The sequence below is a fragment of the Cavia porcellus genome, unplaced genomic scaffold (assembly GCF_034190915.1).
Source record: "Cavia porcellus strain 051 isolate PalLab524CR breed Dunkin Hartley unplaced genomic scaffold, mCavPor4.1 scaffold_21, whole genome shotgun sequence".
Lineage (NCBI taxonomy): Eukaryota > Metazoa > Chordata > Mammalia > Rodentia > Caviidae > Cavia > Cavia porcellus.
In genome coordinates, this window is record NW_026947504.1 from 37547842 (window position 1) to 37553234 (window position 5393).

At 39.2% G+C, this 5393-nt stretch overlaps 1 long non-coding RNA gene across 1 annotated transcript; it reads right to left on the minus strand.

Annotated features, from left to right (window-relative positions):
• Nucleotides 1–1234: 1234 nt before the first annotated feature.
• LOC134472045 (uncharacterized) lies at nucleotides 1235–5103 on the minus strand. The gene is made up of 3 exons (XR_010041869.1): nucleotides 4139–5103; nucleotides 3453–3805; nucleotides 1235–2727 (listed from the first exon to the last, which is right to left on the minus strand). It is a non-coding gene; the product is annotated as an uncharacterized LOC134472045 (long non-coding RNA).
• Nucleotides 5104–5393: the final 290 nt, after the last annotated feature.

The following is a 5393-nucleotide window of genomic DNA, read 5'->3' on the forward strand; positions in this document are numbered from 1 at the left end:
GGTGACTTCAGTCTGGAGCCACACTGTGATTAGACACCAAACACCTGTGAAAAGATTATCACACGTAACAGGAAGCATTTACTTTGATGGTACCATTTTTTCACAAATCCAACAGGAACTATGTGAACCAAGGAAATGACCCCATTGACACAGTCAGTGCCTTCTTGAGTTCTACTGCAAAATCCCTTTATACCTAAGTTCCACTTGAGCTCTATACATAGGTCAGGAGATCTTCAACATGTCCAGGAAATCTGTTTATCATGTTTCATTCCTGTGCTGACTGGAACAAGAAACATGCCACCTTTGGGCAAGTTGCTGGGCTTCTGACACCTTTATAGTCTTGGAAAATGTGGAGACCCCAAAACTGACTTGCTAAGGAAGAGTTCAATGTCCCTCTCTGTTCGTGGACCCCCATAAGGAAGCTAAAGCTCATGTTACCAAAGATCAGAAGAAGATAACTCTAGATGGCTCTCATAGCTGAGTATAAACCAGCCCAGCCCCAGCTGAAGAACCAGGCCCTCAAATACACCACCAAAGGGAGCGCTAGTCCACTGACCCAGAATTAGGAATCACTGTAGAGAGGAAAAATCAACCAGTGCCACTGTTCCTGTGGTCTGGGAAAAGTCCATCTGAGGTTCTGAGAACTTCAGCTTCTGCAAGAAGCAGACCAGGATCCGTTCAGAGACATGGGAGACATCTAAGCAAAACCAGCAGCTCCTGCTGCAGCTGGGGCAGGGTGAGCAGAAGGTTTCTGAGCACCCTCTGCTGTGTCTTCCCAACAGCTAAGGTGGTGGCCTTGCTGCTCTTAGGGACAGGCTTTGCGCTCAAAAATCCCTTTTCTCACTCACCAGCTCATCCATCTTCCAGGCCAGCTATATCAGCATTTCTTAAATTACAGATCCCTCTGGTGACCCCTATACTTCAGTTAAAAGTGTTGAAAAATTAAAAAGCATAACATACATACTTTACTGATGATATATTAGTATACCTCTTCATAGTTTAATAATCACGTTTTTCTATTTCATTTTTGTAGTATCTTTATAGACAACGGTGAAAATTTATTGTTCTTCTCTTTTGTACATGAAGATGGAGATGATAAAAGCATCACCCTCAGTTAAACAGATGGTTAAGTAGAAGAAGCAAGTGATAAGAAGAAGAAGGGTGCACATATTTTAAAGTTGGTGTCTTGGATACTTTTCTGTCATTGCTGGAACAAAATACTCAAAACTCAAAATGAAAGAAGGAAAGGTTTATTTAGCTTACAGTTTGTGGAGGTTTCAGTCCATAACCAGCTGGCTCTAAGGCAGGTTGGTATGGCACTGGGGCAACACTCCAAGGTGGTAGCCAGCAAAAACAGCCAGAGCAGAACAGGGAAGAGCAAGTCTCTGTTCTTCCCTTATTTTGTACACAGACTGCCCCATTCTGGCATCCAGGGCTGGTATAGCACTCACAAAATCTCCTTGCCCTCCTCTTGCACAGGATGAGGATATTTACAAAGTAAGAACCCTGGCTTCCTGCTGAGTCTCTTAGTTAAACCTCACAACTTCTGAGGTATCAATGTATCAACAATGTATCCACCACAACAGTTGGCTTTTCAGCATCTTTTATGGTGCTTGTCAACTAGAGATAGTACCTGTTTGTTGAATGAATGAATGAATGAATGAATGAGTGAGCAAATCAAAGAACAGAACTAAAATAATAAAAATAGTGATGGGTTTGGTTTTTAATTATTGCTGTGGATTGAATACAGTTCAGCCCCCTGAAATTCATGTTAAAATTTAATCTCCTTTATGAAGTACTGAGAGTGATGTTCAAGAAGAGATAAGAGCTCTCTGCCTTCATGAAAGGACTAATCAGCTTATCTGGTAATTTTGAGAGAGTCTCCTGTAAAAACCAGTTTGGCTGGGTCTCTTGCTCATTCGCTGTCTCTCACCACGTGACATGTTTACTTCACCACCTTCTACACTGCCAGTAAGAAAGCCATCACCAGAGAGCTGCACCTCAACCCAAAGCAGAACCATCGACCAAAATAAATCCCTTTTCTTTAAAACTCACCCATTCTGTGGTACTGCGTTACAGGAAGCAGAAAATAGACTACTGTTTACTCCTTTTTCCAGCAAATACTTAATCAAATGCCTGTTATGGGAGAGGCATGAGCTTATGTGCTCAAATGAACTATGCCCAGCATCTTGGGTACATTGCAAGTACAAAAGAAACAGAACATTGTTGACATTTTAAATGTCTATTGACCTTTTGAAACAATAAAGAGATTATATTTCAAGTACTGCAGTGCCTTGCAAGGGAGGATCCTCATGTTAAATCCCTTTTCTACTGCATACAGTTTGTGCCTCAGTTACCTTGAGAATCAGCACTCTTCGGGAAGAAAGTCATGTCCACTGTTTTCTATTATAAATGTGTAGCGCACTCTGAATATCGCATGAATGCTGATTTATTTTCTCCTCAATCTGAGTTTCTAGCAGTATATGAGGATATTTGATCACTCAATCTCTGGGCAACCATCAAGTCAAAAATTTTACTATTTCATTGTGTGTTTTAGTAGGATTAAAGTCCATACTTTGCAGGTAAAGGCAATGTGCTATATAGATTTGATGGTCAGATCGCAGTCACACAAGAATGTAGAAAGAAGCTTGCCGGGTGGGAATGAGGCACTAACCACCTAATGCAGAGAAGGGCCAGTCTTGTAGTCCTCCAGGATGGAATACAGAGCTGAAAGAGCACATGAGCAAGAAATTTAACTCCGTTCATCTAATAGAAACTCCAAAGAATTGCATTCGTGGAATTGATGGGTGAAAATTATTTCAAGATTTAAAAACTGAGCCAAGTTCCATTTCCTTTTTCATCCTTCTCTTGCTTGAGAAGCAGAGAGAGAGAGAAATGCATGTTGGGTATATTTTGGGGGTCAAATGTGAGAAAGTCAGCCCTGAGTAGTGGCAAGACTAAGTGACTAGAGGAGGACCAGGCAGTGTCCTCGGGCAGTTTAGGCAAATTACTTAATCTCTCTGAGATTTATTTTCCTCAACTGGAAAACCTTAACAGGGCCAGCACAGGAAATGGAAGCTGTTATTTTGAACTTTTTAAATATGTAGGACAAACTTGGGCTCATTAAAAAGTGTTGTCACACATATTTCCTGATTTTCTTGAAAGAAAAACGGTATCTCTTAGAGTATTAATAGTACAGAGAAAAAAAAAAACCCATGAGGAGCACATGGAACTTTGCAGAGTTAAGATATCTTACTCAAAATTCAATCATAACTGCATAATAAAGATAGAAAGCTGCCTTCTTGGATCTCACAGTGCTAGACTTACTAGCTTTCATCTGGGAAAACGAGGGAGGCTTTGGGTCATATCCTTGAGTATCATTCAAATATCTCATGCTTCTGATTATGTCCTTAGGGGACTTGAACACATTAAAAATAAAAGAGGTGGATTACCGGGTTGTTCAGCAGCTTCTCGGATCCTTTCAGAAACTTGAAGAATTTAACTCTTTACTCGTGAACTTGGCACTGTCTCCTCTTGGTCAGTTCTCTTGTCTTGGAAGCTGAGTCCTGCCTAAGGTCAGTGGAATGGCTGCCTACTCTCAGGAGCCAAAGAAGGGGCAGGAGGGTAGGAGAGTGTTAGGCTTGCTGACGCCTCCTCTGGTCATTCCAGCAAAAGCAGCCCGCGGCAGGAATCCTGGTGAATGTTACAGCGTGGCTTAGAGGTGGCTCGGAGCACAGCCCAGCACATCCTGGTGGACGCTGGTGGCTGGCCTGCTACTTTGAACCTGTTTCCTAGCTGTACTATTCTGATGGGAGAAAAATAACAGGATGAGAGTTTGCAAATACTGTGCAACACAAGTGGCAGTCTTGCATAATACCAATGAATACAGCATGAGGCTTATGAAGAATTAACAAAACTTAAGGAATGCAGACTTGCTTTTTTCCAGCTGGATTGCCTGGAAATTAAGTGTTTCGTATATTTTATGCTATAAACTTGAATTTTACTTTTTGAAAGTATAAAAATCAATCCTGTGATACCCTAAAAATATAAGGTGGCATTGATGTGCTCAAACCTTGCCTTTATCCTATAAGGTCCCAGTGCCTCCCTGTACCTGATTTAGGGACCTTCATGAGCTTACCAGCCCTTCAGAATTAGGGGAAATGTACAGCTGGGGATTCTCATCTTTCACGTGCTTGGAGAAAATGTTCATCCTCACTCTTTCTGTGTCTCATTCGTTTCCCATCTGGAAGTCAAATGTAGTCATTATTGCATCCACTGTGGTAGCCCCTGGTAACTTTTAAAGACAATGTAACAATTAGAAGAAATCCATTACTTTACATCTTAGAGAACAACTGGTATTTAAAAATTGACACATTTTGTTTAATATATACATTACTGATTTGGGTAATGAGCAATTAATTGAATCACAGAGCCCAGAGGAGAAACACATATTAGGTTCCAGTTGGAAAATAATTGAGATAAATTGAATCTTTTAAATGTAAAATTAAATTATAAGTATGTTGGCATGAATAAAAAAGAATATTTTTATGACTTGAGGGTGTGTAATGAAGGATTTTATAACTGAGATCCCAGAACAAAAGTCATAGTTAAATATTCAACACACATACACACACACGGTGAATAGTGCAAAATGTAGTGTGGTACACTTAGGTATTTAATAAAATTAATTAAATTAAAATATAATAAAATTAGAAACTAAAAAGATTTTAATATATAAAAAGCTCCTTCAAACCAATATAGAAACCACAAATTCATAGTGGGAAAATAAAAAATGACCAATAATCAAAGATTTTTAACCTTCCTGGTAAGACAATAAAAAATTAAAACAAAAAAAAAATCCTCCAACCTGATGGGGAAAGAAAGAATGAAAATAGTCTTGGCAGGGGTTTGGGGAAATACTGCTGACAATTTAAAGTAGTACATCTTTTTAGAGAGCAACTTGGCATTATGTATCAAAATTCTTTTAAAAAGAGCATAGCATCTGATTCAGTCTAGGGATGGATTCCCAGTAAGTAATTGGACAAGTTTCCAAAGATCTAAGTGCAAAAATGTAAATGAAGACTTTTATTTATGATACTGAGAAATGAGTAACAACTTAAAGTATTGACAAAATAGGGTCATATATTTCATAGATAAGCTGTAAAATAAAAGACTACTAAATACCATAAAGTTTGATGAAGTTTTATTTAATGCAAACATGCGTACAATGGTGAATATGTACATGTACGTATGTTGCATACACATGTTAAATGCATGTGCGTATGCATGTATTTAATGTATTATTGAGGGAAGCAGTGAGGTGGGGGCAGAGAGACAGAGCAAGCCAGTCACGGTTCTCAGTGCTTTATATATATAGCATTTAATCCTTGCTA